This window comes from Parasteatoda tepidariorum, chromosome 3 (assembly GCF_982258835.1).
Source record: "Parasteatoda tepidariorum strain Cologne lab strain chromosome 3, Ptep-v5.0, whole genome shotgun sequence".
In the NCBI taxonomy this organism is placed as follows: Eukaryota; Metazoa; Arthropoda; class Arachnida; order Araneae; family Theridiidae; genus Parasteatoda; species Parasteatoda tepidariorum.
In genome coordinates this window covers 31,486,578-31,506,241 of record NC_141757.1, presented here as the reverse complement: position 1 = coordinate 31,506,241, position 19,664 = coordinate 31,486,578, and the positions used below count along the sequence as shown (strand labels likewise).

At 28.7% G+C, this 19,664-nt stretch overlaps 1 long non-coding RNA gene across 1 annotated transcript; it reads right to left on the bottom strand.

Moving 5' to 3' along the window:
- Positions 1–3,843: 3,843 nt before the first annotated feature.
- Positions 3,844–11,948, bottom strand: LOC107446804 (uncharacterized). The gene is made up of 5 exons (XR_006226851.3): positions 11,806–11,948; positions 10,720–10,734; positions 9,652–9,693; positions 7,850–7,889; positions 3,844–3,943 (listed from the first exon to the last, which is right to left on the bottom strand). It is a non-coding gene; the product is annotated as an uncharacterized LOC107446804 (long non-coding RNA).
- Between the last annotated feature and the right edge of the window lie 7,716 nt (positions 11,949–19,664).

Below are 19,664 nucleotides of genomic sequence, written 5' to 3'. Positions count from 1 at the left end.
CAACACGATATTGTATTTCTTAGCTACATATATTTATAAAAAAGTAATACAATAGTTATACTCGAAACAGTATAATTATAATTTAAAAAAGAAAACAATTCATGTATTAATTATCCAATAAATGTAACAAAATAACATAAATTGGTTCAACACTATTCAAAATATATTTTTTTAAAAATTGATTCTATTAATGACACCAGTCGGGCCTTCGGACGTAAAGCTCGATACAAGAGGTCAATACATTTTAAAATTTTTATTGAAGCAAACATTCCGTACTTTTTCATAAATAGTTGAAAACGTTAATGAATTAATAATAAAACTTGTAAGACTTATTTTCAAAAGAGATAACTAACTGAGAGATGAAAAACAAAATTATTCAGGGTGTTCCGTTTAGTTTCTATTTGCACACTGTCCATACATACATTTGGCTATATTATATTTATATGTTGAAGATGGAAATGTTAGTGCGCAATTTAGTAATGGAATAAAAAAAATAATATTAAATTTTTTTTATTATCTCTGCATAAATAAAGCTGGTAATAATTAGTGTCTTATTAACCACTATCATCGTAATAGTGTTGCTGTGCATTAGCTTAATGCAAGAGAAGTATTAAAATTATTATACTCTTTACGCAATTTTCCTTTTTTCTAATTTTTTAATTTTCTTTACGCAATTGTAGATATTGTTATTTATAGTAAATTTAATAGTTAAGTTAAAAATATTGTGTCTCATACGGCTTCATTAGGAAAGCTCACTAAAAGTTCATTGACAGTTCATTGCTTTGCAAGGGAACTGAAAATAGAAAAAGAAATGATAAAAATTTAACGATTCAACACTTTAGGCTATTATTTTCAACTGGCTTTTATTTTTAAACATGGAATTGACATGTCTTATATTTTCAAATCTATGCTAGAATTCATTGATTAAAGCCAATAAAATTTTGTAAATTTTGATCGCTAATTTTTTCTATTAAATAATTAATATTTATCTAAAATATTTGTCAAATTATTGTATAGTGTTAAAAAGAAACTTTTTGAGTAAAGACAGGAAACACAGAATTCCAGATTAAACATATTTGCATCTTTTAATAAAGATAAATCTTATGTGTTTTAGATGTAGACCGCATGACTACATTTTTTAATCCTACATTTTTTTATTTCAAGAAAACAGCAATGAATTTTTTTTTGAATATTTATAGTAATTTTTAATATTTTCATACCTACATTTTTAATCCAATCTTTATTAAAGCTAATTTTAAAGAAACAGCAATTATTTATAATATATGATATTTTTTACTTATAATGTTTGTACCCAATCGAATATATATTTAATTTTTGATGAAAATTTGTAATTGGGAAATAACAGCGAACTTTAACATAGGAGCTTGCTCAAGAAACCATCAGTTGTTGTTGTTGTTAATTTATGTAGCGCTACAGCTGCACAATGGTATATTGATACAGTCTGGGAAACATCCCGGAGGATGATCCGAAGACATACCATCACAATTTTGATCCTCTATGGAGGGGATGGCAGCCCCGCTTCGGTAGTCCGACGACCTGCATGCGAAGTTGAGCACTTAACGGTAGCACAGTTTAACGAGGACCAATACCGCACACCCTACGCAGACTGATCCAAGTGGTCACTCACCCGCACACTGACCGCATCCAGTGATACTTGACTTCAGTGATTTGCTGGGAACCGATCTTAACGTTCAGTTCACCGCGGGACCAAGAAGCCATCAGAGGAAAGAGCATAAGTGAAAGAGACGCATTGAAAATATATATTCAAAATTTTAAAACGCAGCATAAATAGCGACAAAGATTTGAAAATGAAAGCTTATATGTTGATATTAAAAATGGTTTGATAATTACTGAAATTATACAAGGAAAACAAAACATAACAGATAACAAAGTATTTCTTTTCAGCATAAATCCATTTTAGATACTTGTTTTTTGCTATTAAATGTGTATTTTCAAGTAAGAAAAAATTATAATAAAAAATATTTTATTACTGAGATAATGGAATATGTCTCTATAAGTGCAAGCATGTGACCTCGATTTTTTTAAAAATTTTTTTGTGTCTTTTGTATTTATCTGAGGTATTTCTATCGCGAATGACACAATACACAAAGGGCGCAGAAATAATTAAGAATATTAGCTGCCTCTGCATTCTTTCCAAAGTGCAATTAGAAAACATTTTGAGTTGAAATGTTTAAATGTCTTTCAGACACAGATTTACTTACTGAAAATTCTTCACCATCTGTATTGGATTATTTGATGGATACATGGATTGGTAGGTCTCAAGGAAAGCGGGGATGCCGTTCGTGTCTCCCCCCCCCCCATAATAAAATTGCGTCATTGGTTTCAAATAGTTGCAGGAGCATTCAAACACGAACAATGCATAAACATTTTAGCTAGCTTTTAAAGGGTCATCATTAAATTTTGTGGAAATGCTTTGAAATAATAGTTTTTTGTCGAATTAAAAGGAGAACAATAGATTGGCGCTGAAAGTCGAAGCAAAAGATTAAAGAATATGTATAAAACACATCAAGAAATTCAAATACATTTTTTAATATTGCTGCAACGGACCAATGGAGGACTTTCTCCGCTGTAGTGCAATTAAACTGCAATTGAAAAACTGAGTACAGTTTTTTGTAAATTTAAAAGAACCATTATCTTATATATTTGGCAAAACTTTTAAGAAATAACTTAAGAAATAAACAATCATTCCGGGGTCGGTTTAAGCAAGAGAGGAAAATTTTTTGAAACCTGTCTTGTTTCAAAATTAATGATAACCAGCATAATTAATATATTTTCAAATCTGTACTAAAAGTTATTGATTGAAGCCAATAAAATGTTTTCCAAATTTTGATCATTATTTTTTTTCAATTAAATAATTAGTATTTATCTAATATATTTGTCAAATTATAGTACAGAGATGAAAGGAGGATTTCTAATACGCACCTATACCTATACCTTCCTATACCTATACCTATACGCACCTATACCTTCTGCGTATTAGGAAGACCTAAGACGCAGAACTCCAGATTAAACATATTTGCTTCTTTTAATTTATATAAACCTTATGCGCTTTAAATGTAAACCTCATGCCTACATTTCTTAATTTTAAGGAAAAACCAATTATTTTCTTAAAAATATTTAAAAACATTTTTAATATTTTCTTCTAACCCTTTTCTTCTTTTTTCCATTTTAGTTTAAATATCAAACCACTTACAATGTTCCGATAATTACGTGGAAAAAGACACGTGTCTAATTATTAAAATTATATACATACATATATATATATATATTTATATATATATATATATATATATATATATATATATATATATATATATATATATATATATATATATATATATATATATATATATATATATATATATATATATATATATATATATATATATATATATATATATATATATATATATATATATATATATATATATATATATATATATATATATATATATATATATATATATATATATATATATATATATATATAAAGAGTTAAAAATAGATTAAAATACACATTTTTGTGTAAATACATGAATAATTTTCATGTTTTTAATACTTGCGTTCTATCATTTATTATGTAAAAACAAAGGGAAAATAATAACTATTGGTTTACTAAGCAAACCAATTTTAAAGGCCTTCACAATACTTTTTTTTACATCGTGATTAACGTTTGAAGAATTAATGCTTCAAGTAAAAGTAATGGAATATTATTTTTGAACACTTTGAAAATAATAATTGGTAGAATAAACAAAGATATTCCGTAACTAAAAGTAAAAATATGCTGCAATAATAACAAACTAAAGTTCAAAATTCAATTTATTTGCAAATTATTAAAGGTTAGTCTAATTATACAATTTGTGGAACATCTTCCTGAAGATTTTCTTTATTGTTTTCATATCTGAAAAAAAAGAAAAGGATGTTTGCAATTAGATTTAGCAATCAGTACTTCTTGATAGCATACCTCCCATCACTAAAAACTGAATTTAATCATACACGCAATAATGTTTTAAAAATTATTTAACACGCAAAAATGTTCGTTGTTTTTCAGTGATTAGATTTAGATACATTAAAAATCAGTAATTTTAATTTGTATAATTTAAACAACGTTAGTTTCCATAGTTAAACAGATGAATACCTCAAATTTTCAATAATGACTTCAGTCTTACACGCAATAATGAAAAATAATATTATGCATACGAAGCAAAAAAATCTGTTAAAATTACTGTCTTAAACGGTAATAGCACTACTGTTAAAAAAAGAATTAATTGTAGCAATTAAACATAAATAGACGGTATTAAAACCATTGATTTTGTTATTTTTCCATTCGTGTGGTAACGGTTTACTGGGCATTCTGGTTGACAAAATTATGGTTCTTTTTACCACATATTCTGTAAACAATACAAAACTGAATAGAAAATTTAACAGAATAAATTAGGCTATTCTTTAATTTCCGTATCAGTATCATAAAATTATCAAAATTCACCGCATTTACCAATTTTTTTCTTATTTTACAAAACTATATTTTATTCCTAGTTTTAAAAAAATTATTAACAAAGCACTTCGGTAAAACCTGCCGAGACTTTGGTGTTCCCCTAAATACAGAAACATTGTAAATCTTACTATATTCTGAAATTTTTGATCTTTTGACTATACTTTAATTCTCAGTGTAGAAGTAATATTCCTGTTTTTATATCTTCAACGACATTCTTTTAGCTTTATTCCTTATTTCCTATTGAGTTTCTGCTTTTAAACGTTTGTATAACCTTACAGTAGTAGTAATATTTCCTATCTCATTTTAATTTAAGAGCAATTTTATTAACTTGCATGGCATTCTTTTAACTTCAGATCTCTAAATGTCACTAATTTTTCAGTTTTTAAGCATTCTGAAAATTTAATTTTATTGTCAATTTTATTTTCACTTATTATGTTTTTCTAAGATCTCAAGAATGAAGACTGTGTCATTTGGTGCAAAAAATAGTTTTTTAGTTTTTTATTGGTGCTGGATGTGTCTTTTATTTGGATGGAAAGTTTTAAGTTAATTAAATGAACGATTTAGACATTTAAAATCAGCCATTGTTCAATACTTCCGGACCATGTGAAATATCTTGTTTCGATTTATGGTATTGAAGGAATAATGGCAAAAAAAATTATACATGGCGGTGAAACGAAAAGTTAAGGGTGCGGACGGCGATGAGTTTTTAACCTTATAAAATGCAAAATGCTGCTATTTTCTGAAATTTCGGATTGATATTTGACTCTAGGTAACTTTGATGAATAAAAATCTATTATTTTATATTGGTCTTGAATCTAAAGTTAAATATCGATGTATAATGAATCTTAGCTGCTTACTATTGCAGCAATTCACTTTTAATTTTTTTTAAAAAAACAATAGAGCATATTTAAAGTTTTCAAATGAACCATAATGTATCAAGATTAGATAGGCAGTATTATGAACAGTAATGTTACAGCATAATTTTTTTTACAAAAAAAAGGTTACTTGTTGAATCTATTTTTTTGATTCAATTGTTTTGTTCCAATTTTAATAAATGTATTAGAGATTTCTGTAATTTATTGCCATATTTCTGTTTATAGTACTCTCTCACAGTATATTCAGAACAATGGTACCAGTTTTTAATTTACTGATGTTTACTGCTAAATTTTGGTTTGTAAAGCAGATCGGATTTTTCATATTTTCGGACTTTTCATATATTATATTCTTATAAGTTTTCTTCTGTTTTCATTAATCTTTAATTTTTTCCTTGTTTCCTCTATAGTTTTAAATTGTGTATTCCAATATGTGTATAATAGTTTAAAAAATAAAAATATTGAAAATATTGTATCTGTGCGAAACTCCAAAATAAAGGCGGCCTGATTCAAAATAACGGGTTTTTAATAAAATGACAAACGAGATATACAGTTAGAATAGAGAAAAACATTGGCTAGACTCGTTAACACCAAATGACGCAGGTTTAAGGATACATGCATGAAAATCCTAGGCAATTAGCAATGAAAACATGAACACCACGTTTGTCTCTTTTAGATTTTTCTTCGTCGTAACAAATATTGCACAAACTTCTAATGAAATCTTACCAATTTTTTTATTATTATTATTTTTTTTGCATTTTGAAATAAATTTTATAAAGGAAAACAACGACATTCACCAGTAATTTATTACTTCGGTCCGTAAAATAGAAATCTTATAGACATGCACACTATTAATTTATTATCCAAGATGAGTAAAATTGATTTTAATATTTTTTGGAAAGTGCTCAATTTTTTTTAAACGCGTAACATGTTGTAAAATAATTAGTGTTTGGATTTTTTTTAATTTAAAAATAAAAACAGGGACTGGAATTATCAAGTGCACACTTCGTTAATTTCCATTTCAACATAAGTATTTTTTTTTGCATTCTATTGACATTAATGACACCATAAGTGTTGTCGGTGTTTTTTTAAAGAAATATATATTTTATAAATCTGTTTTGGAAAATTGCTATGAAGAGTGTTTTTTTTCGCATCTTCACAAATTTTTTACATAAGATTTCAATATTAATTCAGTTAAAATATAATTAATAATAATCAGCCGTGATTTCATTTTTTCCGGCTCAGGCAAGCAATAGGAGGAAAGAAAAACGTTTGTCGAACTATTCGTCAACAATACTATCGTTTCGTTATATAGTATCACTGTGTTATCTATATAAAAAACTATCTCAAGAAGTTAATTTTCATCTAGTTTTCGTAAGCACGCAATGAGATTTCATGCTTGCTTAATTATTTTAATTGTTTCAAAATAATGTCCAACTGGAAACTTCAAAAATACATATTGGATCACAAACAAGCGAGAAAAAAAACGATAAGTGAACTTCTATGAATCAATTTAAACTCTTAATTATTAATTCATTACCAAGCTAAAACTCTTAAATTTAACCTACATCTTTGTCCCAAATTTATGTTCTTCCCAGGAAATACCGAATTCAACTTTTGGTTGATTGATATCTCTATAATAGGGTATAAGTTACTTAAAATAACAATACTTCGAAAAATGCCTGACATTTTGAAAAAAAATTGATCTTGGTTTATGATTAATTAAAAAAAAAGAACTAAAAGTACAATTCTTGACATTAGTTTTATCTTAAGAGTTTGAATTATGGACTTATTTAAAAGGCAGATTAAGTTTGTAAACTAGTGATAGGTTTTCTTTTTATAACATCAAACACTTCTTCAAACACATTCACACAAAAATTCGTGAAATATAAATATTTTTGTCCAATATTTTGTATAATTGACGTTGAACAGCTGACCCGAATTTGAGCTTAAGACTATCAAGGTCCAACTTCGTATCCTTGCGATTTCAACCCAATCCAGTAGACAAAGGAGCTTTTCGGACTTTCGGGAGAGACTTGCCTTCCTGGAGGAATTTTTGAAAGAACTAAAACGCATTTGCGCTACAGGGAGTTGATAACCACGAACAGCCGGGAGTCTCAAAAATAGCCTTACGGCTAATTGTTCCTAGCCCATGATTCATCCACCAATGAGGATATTTAATGTCGACAGTCAGCATTGTGGATGGTGCGAGCAAGGTGTAGAATTCGTCTCAGACCGCCATAGCTGGGTTTCGAACCCACGCCTTGTTGCAAAAAAATATTCTTCCAAGAGAGAAAAACTGAGTGTTGCCATTATTGTGTTTACGCATTTAAGACTCTTTAATGACACTCACATTGAAGACGGATTTTACGGTATTAAAAAAATTGAACACAGGATTAAAAACTATTTATTAAGTAGAAACTCTCATTAAATTACTTACTAATTTGTCAGCTCTTGAACGGCACCTTTGAGTTTTTGTACTAGAGTAAAATAATAAAGTTACTCATACATATATATATATATATATATATATATATATATATATATATATATATATATATATATATATATATATATATATATATATATATATATATATATATATATATATATATATATATATATAAAGGGGGGAAATAATAAGTAAAAAAATAACAAACAACTGTTAAAAAATAAAAAAAAGGATTAAATTTTATTTAAAAAACCGGAAAAAAAGATATAATCTTTTCATCAGCCCACGCGATTATATCCGCACTCAATCGTGTGGGCTGATGAAAAGATTATATCTTACTTTTTCCGATTTTTTAAATAAAATTTCATCCTTTTTTTTCTTTAAAATGTTGTTTATTATTTTTTTACTTATTATTTCCCCCCTTTCTTCTTATATCTATAATTTTTCTTTGTTTTATCTTCATTTTGAACTTATCTAACGAGTTCTGTTTACTTGCAGCTTAAGCGCAATAAATGAAACTTATTGTTTTTCTTAACTTTCTTCATGTTTTCTTGTATTATATATATATATATATATATATATATATATATATATATATATATATAATATTTTCTGTTGAAAAAAAAAGTAAGGTTACAATAAGGGAAGAAAGTTTTAGAATTATCTATTGGAAGCTTGAATATTAAATAAGAAAGGAAAAAAAAAGTAAACGATCCGAAAATGTTAAAAAAAAGCAAAATTAAGAATAATAATAATTCTCATTCGTTTGTTGAACAGTTTATTAGCATTTATTTATGAAACTAATTATGTAAATCTGAACACAGAACCATTAAATTTGAATCTAAAATTTCTATCTCCCTTACGTTTAAACCATATTAGAAAGGTTCAGATTTTTCAGGTGAAAATTTATGTGTTAAATATTTCGCAAGTTTTTAATATAATTTGATCCGAATACTCGAGGTTGAAAGTTTGAACTTAGGTTAACATTAAAAGAAATTTTTCGGGATAAAAAGTATTCAAATACGAAAATAATAATAATTTTTCGAAGTTTTCATGTAAAGATACAAACTCAAGGCAATTTCGTTAGACTTAAATTTATTAAAAATGATAAATTTAAATGGACTGGAATATTCCATAGTAAAAATCGTTGTTATTTATACATTATTTCGATGCAAAGAGGAGAATTTAAAGATAGTTTCCTTGAACTCAGACTTACATAAAAAAACTTTCCTCCGGATGAGAACATTCGATAGTGAAAATATTAATAATATTGCGAAATTTCTAGTTAAAAAACCTAACTCAAGGCTTATAATGTAAGCTTAAGTTTACATTCTAACAAAATATCAAAATACATATATAGAAGTATTCAATCAAAAAAATAGTGAGTTTCCAATTCACAAAGTTAAACTGACTGAAGGATTGCGTAAATTTGGATTCACATAATAAAGGCCATTAAAAATACCTTCCATTTCTAAGATAGATAAAAATATTTATAAGAAAAAATTTTATTAAGAATTTCTCTAGTTTTAAATATAAAGGTTAAGCTAAGTTTACCTTTTCATAAGATTATTATGTAAAGGTAAACTTAGATTTACAGAATTAAGTCCCTTAAACTACCTTCCATTCCAGAGATGGATAAAAATATTTATTAGAGAGCATAGTTAATAATGATTTCCATAGTTTTAAATATAACGAATAAGTTTCCATGTAAATAGTTAAAACAACGATAGATGTGCGTTTTACTAATGTGTAATTTTTTCATATGTAATTAAAGTTATTTTATTACATACCCATATCAGAGTTCAAACCAGCTTGTTTTAACTGGTCTTCCACTTAAAATAAAAAGAGAGCAATTTAAATTAAATATTAATTAGTTAAGAGTGTTTAGTAATATAATATTTAACTCTTGCGTGCTAAAATAATTTTTTTTTGAATTAACTTAACTGAGGAAATATTAAATTTTTTTAAGTAAATGTTTTATATTAAAACAATTCAAGAAAGTTCAAATGCTCTTAAGTAAGGCTTTTTTCCCCTGCTTAACTTATGTTAAGATCACTCTCTCTCTCTCTTTCTCTCTGTTTGTCTGTCTCTCTCTCTCTTTCTCTCTCTCAGTCTGTCTGTCTCTCTCTCTCGCTCTCTCTTATGCCTGTATAGGCAGATAGGTGCGATGTTAAGAAATATTCATGTATTATGATTATAAATGCTTAACGTTTAGACAGATGCTGAATTAAATATAAATTTTGCAAGGAAGGCGTCTCAATATGAAACTAAAATGCTTTAATTAGTCTGCAAACTTTTTAACGATATTTATCTCTGATCTTAAACTTTTTAATAGTATTTTAATTAACAGTTCCTTAGTTAAAAGATGTTTTTTTTAATAGATTAGTAATTGATTTAAGTTACTTTTTAAATCCTATAATATTCAACTCATTTTTTTAAAAGAAAATCATTAAAGTAAATTAATATTTTTCTTAATGAAATATTATGTATTTTTTAAAATTGACATGAGGTAAAAAATACAATATGTGAATTTAAAATTGAAAAACCCATAAGCTGCAAGGGACATTACAGATTAATTTTTAAAATTTCGCTTATAAAAATCATAATTAAAATCTACCAAATAAAATAACTAATTTAAATAAAAATATGTCTTTAAAGAGATTTTTGATTTCAATTTACCAAAATATAACACTAATTGAATTTAAAATAACTGAAATTTTGTCTTTTCTTTCAAATAATATGTTTATTAGTGAAATATTTATTCCGAATAAAATATATTTGCATATACTAGAAGAAAACATGATTTAATGAAATAAAAATAACGAAAAAAGCAATATGAACTCAAATGTTTTACATACCATCACCAAACGTAGCTATAAAGAAAGAAGGTTTCATTAATTAGCAATGCCTACTTTATTTAAACTTATACTTTTAACTTAACTATTTATTAAAACTTTAAAATAATTATTAAAACTTTAAATATAAGGAAATTTTTATAATTTTGATTTACTAACGCTAAATTCAAAACTCGAATATATTCTTAAATGTGCATCCAAATAACATTTTTCAAAAGTTTAACAACAGTGCTTTACTCACAGTTCAGCAATAAATTAAGTAACTCACCTTTTTCCTGTTACTAACATATCTAAATTCAGTACTATCTATGAAATTAAACAAATACACTGACGACAAGTGCTTCTATTTAATATTTTGGTGAAAGATGAATTGAATGATTATGAACTGAGGAAATCTTCCCATTTATTTTTTAATTTCTGGTAATATATAGAATAGTAATAATTTTTGTTTGCCTCATTCTGTTCCTTCAAAAAATTTCTTGATTAATTTTCCCTGCCAACATACATTAAACAGACATTTTGCGTAAACAAATGAAATAACATATAAAATATCTCAAGGATACTGGAAAGAATTATGTCGTAGACGTGATTTTAGGAAACATACACATATTCTATCAAAAGATTCCTGAAACTAAATAGCAAGAGTATGAAACTTTAATTGAGTTTCAATGTATTTTAGAAAAATGCAAGATCTTCATGCAATGCTGTCATAAAAATTGAAGACTTCAATTGTAAAAAGGGATAGAGACAAATAGTGTAATTGAAAGCAAATGGAACTTTTGTTCCGTTTAAGTTTTGACCAGAAACTCCGCAGCTCAAAATACGTAATAGTAAATATATTTTATGTGGAAATAGAAATACAATTCTCAAATATATGGTTTAACACTTCTTATATTTAAGTTTTTTTTTCGAAACCTCTTAACATCTGTAGGTAATTTGTGCTAGAAAAATTGATTTATTGAAAAAAAATAGGTTTATTGGACTGAATTACAAATATTTCCACCTAAATTTAAAGTTGATACAAACAGCATGAATGAAAGTAATAAACTTAAAATAATTTGAAATAGTAATTAAATGTATAATTATTACCTGAAATAGCTAACGCTGCAATAATGAAGAACAAGAAGATAGCAATTCGTGAGTTCATCTTGAAGTTGTGAATTGAAGTCAATAAGAAACTTTGAAATCAAGCGTGACAGTGCAAAATTTTATTTAATCTCTCTTATTTTTATACCATAGATATCTATCAGATTTTCTAAGTAAATATATAGTTTTTTCAGTTGTAATTAAGATAAATATTGTTCAATAATAAACTGTTCATGCGAAGATTGATTACTTCCCGGTTAATTTGATATAAACCGTGTACACATACGTTATGAGAGGAGCATTTATGATTTGTACTGTCAATAAAATGATAATCAATTAGACGAAACATTTAATTTGTAAGAATTTTGGGATTTTCAACATTAAAGTGATATATTTTGTCATAAAAATTACTATATTGGCTACAAAATAATGAAAAAAAACTTTAGATACTTATCGTAAAAAAACCATTTTGAAATGTTATAAAAAATACAATTATTTCTACATTCAAGTGCTTTTTTATCGATGCTTTGTTGATTTATCTTAAAGCATAAACGGTGTAGTTTTTTTTTAATTTCAGAAATATCTCAGATCAAAAATATCTTTTGAGAATTTGGAAAATTAGTCAATAATTTTCCAAATTCTCAAAAAAAAAAATCAAAAATACACGAAACTTTTTTCCAAATAATGGAAATTTAATAACTTGATAAAGATTTCTTTATTTAATATTCAATATTGTTTTCTAACATTTTAAATAACATGTTTAATTATGGAATCTAAAGTGAATGCGTTTGATATAAAACAGGTGCTCCGTTCTGTAAAGAAAGTTTGTGAAAAAAACTTGGATACTAATAATTTAGTTCTACATATTCTTTTTATAATAATTATTAAGTATTAAAAGTAAAAATTAAGTTTTAAAATGAGAATGATATTTATAAGAAAATTGCTTAAGACTATTGATCCTTATTCTTAATTGTAATATTTGTGTTTGCAATCTCTTAGAGTTCCAGCCAACACTATATTGTATTTATTAGCTACATATATTTATAAAAAAATAAATTCTATGGTCATGCACGAAACAATATATTTATAACTTAGGAGAGAAATCAATTCATGCATAAATTATCCAATAAATGTAGCAAAATAACATAAATATTGTCAACACCTTTCTGAACATAATTTAAAAAATATTTATTATATGAATATGACCCCTGCCTCGACGTAAAATTCGGTACAAGGTCAACACATTTTATAATTTTTAACAAAACAAACATTCTATACTTTTTTATAAATTGTTGAAAATGTTAATGATTTAATAATAAAATATGAAAGACTTATTTTCAAAAGAAATAACAAACTGAGAAATAAAAAACAAAATTATTCAGGGTGTTCCGTTTAGTTTCTTTTTGCTCACTGTACATGCATACATTTAGCTACATCATATTTATATGTTGAAGCTGGAAATGTTTGTGCGCAATTCAGTAATGGAATAAAAAATTTATATTTATATTTTTAATTACTTCTACATAAATAAGGCATGCGACAATTATTTGTTTTTTATAAATTATCATTGTAATTTTCTTGCTGCGCATTAACTTAATGCAGCAGAAGTATTAAAATTAATATGTTCTTTTACGCAATTTTCCCTCGCAGGGTAGTAGAGATTGTTATTTATAATAAATTTAATACTTAAATTCAAAATATTGTGTTTCATATGGCTTCGTTAGGAAAGTTCACTGAAAGTTCATTGACAGTTCATTGCCTCACAAGGGAACTGAAAATAGAAAAAGAAATAACAAAAATTTAACGATTCAACAATTTAGGCTACTATTTTCAAGCAACTTTTATTTTTAAACATGGAATTACAAACTTTTAAATCTATACCAAAAGTTATTTATTGAATCCAATAAAGTCTTGTAAATTTTGAACACTAATTTTTCCGATTAAAAAAATTAGTGTTTATCTAAAATATTCGTCAAATTATCGTAAATTATCGTCTATTTATCGTAGTATGCTCCGACAGCCGTCATGATCTTATGTCATCGGCCGCCGATGATCCAGCCAATAAGAGACATTCGTTCATCTACTCTCGAGGAGAACGTTTTACTATTACCTCTCTCTCTCTTGCTTCACGGCAGCGACTGGCTGCCCAGTTATATTACTTGTTATGTTTCAATAAAATGCAAATAAGTTTGATTCACGTTCATTTATTTCTACAATAAAAAATGGAATAAGGCAAGTAAACCATCCTTATGGTGACCTTCTCAACTGGATATTGAAGAAGAGCCTTTTGTTTTGGAATAGCGACCGAAAAGTTTCAGTTTCGCTTTCGTTTCTTCAAAGAATGTGCCTGTGGATTACATCGATACAAAAATGACTGACGCTGAGTCCTCGGCAATTAAAATTCCCGTTTTTAACATATCCCACCCTCACTTATGGTTTCATATGGTTGAAGCTACATTTCAACTTGCTACACCGAAACCGATAACGGAAAGCAAAACCAAATTTAACTACTGTCTATCGCATCTTCCACCAGAAGTAGCAGCCATAGTTCGAGATGTCATCACCACACCTGATGCAACTGATCCCTTCTTAAAACTAAAGACTGAAATAGATGCTCGCTGTGGGGAAACTAAATCTCAGGAAATTCGACGCTTACTCACCGGTGAGCAACTCGGAGACTTAAAACCTAATGAACTATTACGAATAAAGCGGAGAAGAGCGGAATCACACCAAGTATCTGATACATTACTACTGGAATTATTTTTAACTCAACTACCACTGAACATTCAGTCAATTTTAGCTCCAATTCCATCTATAACTCCAACGAAAGCTGCTGAAGTCGCAGACCGCATTGTCGAAGTTGTGCCATCGGAAGTGAGCTCAATTTGTCCTACTTCCCAATGTAATAATGCAGAACTCATAGCCGAAATCTAGGCGCTGAGAAAGGAAGTTGCTGTGTTGCGAAATCGTAGCAGATCAAGCTATCGTAACTATAAACAATTTAACAATCGAGACCGCAATGTGTCGCAATCACCGAACCGAAATTCTGAAATCTGCTATTATCATCAAAAAATGCAAAACTGATGCTAGAAAGTGCATTAAACCTTGCAATTTCCAGGAAAACGCCAACAGGCAGGAGTAGAAACAGCATGCGTCTTGCCTCCTACCAATTGTCGCCTATTTGTTCGTGATGGAAAAACGAATAGTTCGTCTCTTGTAGCTACAGAAAGTGACTGTTCCATCATTCCTGCTACTAAAAGAGAAAAAAAACTTACTCCTATTCAAAACTTTAATGCTGCAAATAATACTAAAATTAAAGTGTGTGGTAAGAAATTATTAACATTAGATTTAGGTCTAAGAAAAAATTTTGTTTTTCCTTTTTTATATATGTGACATTCCTAATTCAATTCTAGGAGCTGATTTTCCTTAATATTTTAATTTAAAACCTGATATGAGAAACCATTGTTTAAATAACATGAATACGAATTTAAGTTCTCATGATATTTTTAAACATGCTGATATTGTTTCTATTAAAACTGTTTATGGCGAAAATGAATATACCAAACTGTAGAATGAATATCCTCAAAATACGAAGCCTATTTGCTCTGACCAAATTGTTAAGCATAATGTAGTACATCATATTGAAACTTCCCGTCCACCCGTTTTTGCTGAACCTCAGCGTCTAGCGCCTGATAGGTTAAAAATAGCAAAGGCAGAATTTCAACATATGATAGATTTAGGTCACATGCGCCCTTCAAAAAGCAATTTTTCATCACCTTTACATTTAGTTCCTAAAAAAGATAGTTTGGTCTGGCGTCCAGTATGTGATTATCGCGCTTTAAACTCTCAAACTGTAAAGGATAAATATCCTGTACCAAACATCATGGATTTTACTTCTGAATTACATGGAGCAAAAATATTTTCTCATGTCGATTTAATTCGAGCCTTTCATCAAATCCCGGTAGCCCCCGAAGATGTACATAAAACCGAGATAATAACTCCTTTCGGACTATATGAAAGCACACGAATGCAGTTTGGTCTACGCAATGCTTCGAGTACCTTTCATAGATTCATTGACGAAGTGACTAGAGGATTAGATGGTGTTTATGCATTTTTAGATGATATATTAATAACTTCTAATTCTCATGAAGAACATTTATTGCATTTAAAATCTCTTTTTAACAGATTACAATATTATTGTTTAAGTACAAGTCCTTTTAAATGTATTTTTGGTCAAAACAGTTTAAATGTTTTGGGATTTAAAATTTCAGAACAAGGTTTTGTACCTCTTACTGACCGTGTTAATGTCATTTTAAAATTTCCTAAACCTAAAACTATTACACAATTACGTAGATTTTTAGGGTTTTATAATTTTTACAGAAGATTCATCCCTAATGCTGCTTATATTTTTTCGCCTTTAACTAAATTTTTGGAAAGACAAAAAAATTAAAAGAAATCGAATAAATCATACGAAATCATCGAAAGTCTGATATACCATTAATTTGGACAGATGATGCCAATAAATCTTTTTCGGGTGCTAAACAAGCCATTACTGATGCAACACTTTTAAAATATCCAATACCTGCTGGTAAACTTAGTCTATGGACCGATGCATCTGATGTTGCAATCGGTAGCTCTTTAATGCAACTTAACAACGATAAATGGGGACCAATAGCATTCGTTTCAACTAAATTAAACAAAAGTCAAAAAAATTGGTCCACTTACGATCGCGAATTATTGGCAATCTATGCATCAATAAAAAAATTTCACCATGTGCTTCACGCTAGAAATTTTACTGTTTTTACGTATCAAAACGTTTAATTTTCGAGTTTAAACGAAAATTGGATAAATGTTCACCCCGTCGATTGAGACACCTTGATTATATTTCATAATTTACAACTGATATTATGCATATTGGTGGGAAATCTAATATAATTGCAGATACTCGAACACAAAATAGAAATCGAAACAATTTCAAAACCTCTAATTATAGACTTTAAAAACCTTGAGCAAGAACAAAATAATGATTCTGAGTTGAAAGATATATTAAATTCAAATAAAACATCTTTAAAATTGGAAAACCACTATTTCCCTTTGGAAGATGTGAATTTAATGTGTGACTTTTCAACTAAATGTCCTAGACCTTTTGTTCCTAAATCATTTAGAGAAATTATTTTTAACAATTTGCATTATTTTTCTCATCCCGGTATATACTCAACAACTAATTTAATATCTAAACGTTTCGTATGGCCTAACATGAAAGTAGACACCAAAAGTTTGGTTCATTCTTGTGAAAAATGTCAGCGAGCTAAACTTTTTCAACGTACTAAAGCTCCATTAAGAACATTTTCGCTACTGGACGATCGATTTTCACACATTCATCTAGATTTCATTGGTCCACTTCCAATATCTGAAGGAAAACAATATTGTCTAGCTATAATCGACAGATTTACGAGGTGGCCAGAGGTAATTCCAACAACGGATATGACCGCTGAGACAACCGCTAAGGCACTTGTGTATGGTTGGATCTCTAGGTTTGGTACACCCGTTACTATAACGATCGATCAGGGCCAAAATTTCAAATCATCTCTTTTTCGAAACCTCACAAACTTATTAGGCTGTAATCGCATTCATTCTACTTCTTATCACCCGCATAGCAACGAGATAATTGAAAATTTTCACAGACGACTTAAAAGCTCAATAATAGCACATGAGCATGAAAAATAGACAGAAATTTTGCCCATAGTCTTATAAGGCATTCGTACCACATTAAAAGCTGATATTAATGCAACCTGTGCACAGCTTGCTTCTGCCACCTCATTACGACTACCTTCAGATCTTTTAAACATCGATTCTATTTCTGCACCAATTACTGAAGACTACGCCACAAACTTAACGGCTATGATGAGAAAATCAAGTCCAATTGCCACCTCAATGCATGGAAACAATAAATTTTATGTAAATCCAAATGTGCAATTTTGTACTCATATATTTTTAAGAGTGGATAAAATCCGTCCACCACTATCACCTTCTTACACAGGACCTCATTTGGTAATGGAGCGTTCCGATAAAACCTTTGTGAGTGATTTTAATGGTAAAAAAGTAACTGTATCTATAGATCGAGTTAAACCAGCTTACCAAATTTCAGACAAATTGAAAATTAATACATAACCTTTAATGAAAAAATTAAAAGGAAAAAAAGGAAGAGAAACCTGCCATTACCAGATCTGGTCGTCGTGTTCATTTTCCTAAATATTTTGTCACTGAATACATAATATGAATAATTTGTAAAAATGTGTTTTTCATTTTAGTGTCACTATAAAATTTGTATTTTTATATTTTATTTTTTGATACTATTCAATTCTAAAATTTTCAATAATATAGATATCGTGACTATGTCACTGGGGGGAAGCTCTGTAGTATGCTTACGTCATCTCATGATCTTACGTCATCAGCAGCCGATGCTCCAGCCAATAAGAGACATTCGTTCATCAACTCTCAAGGAGAACGTTTTACTAATACCTCTCTCTTTTGCTTCACGGCAGCGACTGGCTGTCCAGTTATATTGCTTGTTATGTTTCAATAAAAGTGATTATCCTTTCTGACTCAAAGGCGGTGATTTGCTCGATTGAATCTATGCATTGCCCCTCCACTTGCGACGTTCTAAAATGTCTGGATGCGATACGTAAACTCCACCATTTTGGCAAAACTGTAGCCCTACAATGGATTCCCTGGCACTGTGATATTGCAGGAAATGAGAGGGCTGATGTTTTGGCAAAAAGAGACACAAGAATTCTCCAGGCTTCTAGTAGCCCAGTCCCCTTTTCAACCTTAAAAAGGATTGCTAGATCAAAAATCAATGGGGATTTCTATCACCAATTGTCAGAAAGGGTAAAAACTAAAGTGTGGAGAGATCTTCGTCTGAACACCATTCCAGGCAGACCGCGCCGCGAAGCGGTGGCTCAGTTTCGACTATATACCGGACATGACTACCTAGTCGCGCTCCTGTTTCGTTTAGGGTTGGCACCTGATCCCTATTGTTCTCTGTGCAAGAGCCAAGCTGTTTTGGATGGCTGCCACATCCTGTGCTGCAGGGCCCTCCGCGGGTCGTCGTCTACCGAGTGATATTGGGAAGCAAGAACGCTCCTGAGGAAATGACTTTTCACTTTCTTGTTTTGTTCCTGTGTTTTTGCTTTTTAACATGTCAATTCACCTCTGCCATTTGAAATAAATAAATGTTTCAATAAAATATAATAAAGTTTGATTCACGTTCATTCATTTCTACAATAAAAAATGGAATGAGGCAAGTAAACCATCCTCATGTTTTAAAAAAAAACTTCATAAATAAGGACAGGAAACGCAGTACTCCAGATTAAACATATTTGTAGCTCTTAAAAAAATAAACCACATGTGTTTTAAAAGAAGACTTCATGCCTACCTTTTTCAATACAATCTTTATTAAAGCTTATATTAAGTAAACAGCAATTATTTATAATATATGATTTTCTTTGTAATTATACTTTATGTACAGAATCGAATACTTATTTAATTTTTGATGAAAAATTGTAAATGGGGAATTACAGTGAACTTTAACATAGCTGCTTGCTCAAGGGACCATCAGAGAAAAGAGCATAAGTGAGGAATTCGCATTGAAAATATATATTCAAAATTTTAAAACGTAGCATAAATTGCGATGAAGATTTGAATAAGAAAGCTTATACGTATGTTGATATTTAAAATGGTTTGATAATTACTGAAATTATACATGGAAAACGAAACATAACAGATAACAAATTATTTCCATTCAGTATAATCCATTTTAGTTATTTGCTTTTTGCTGTTAAATGTGTATTTTCAAGTAA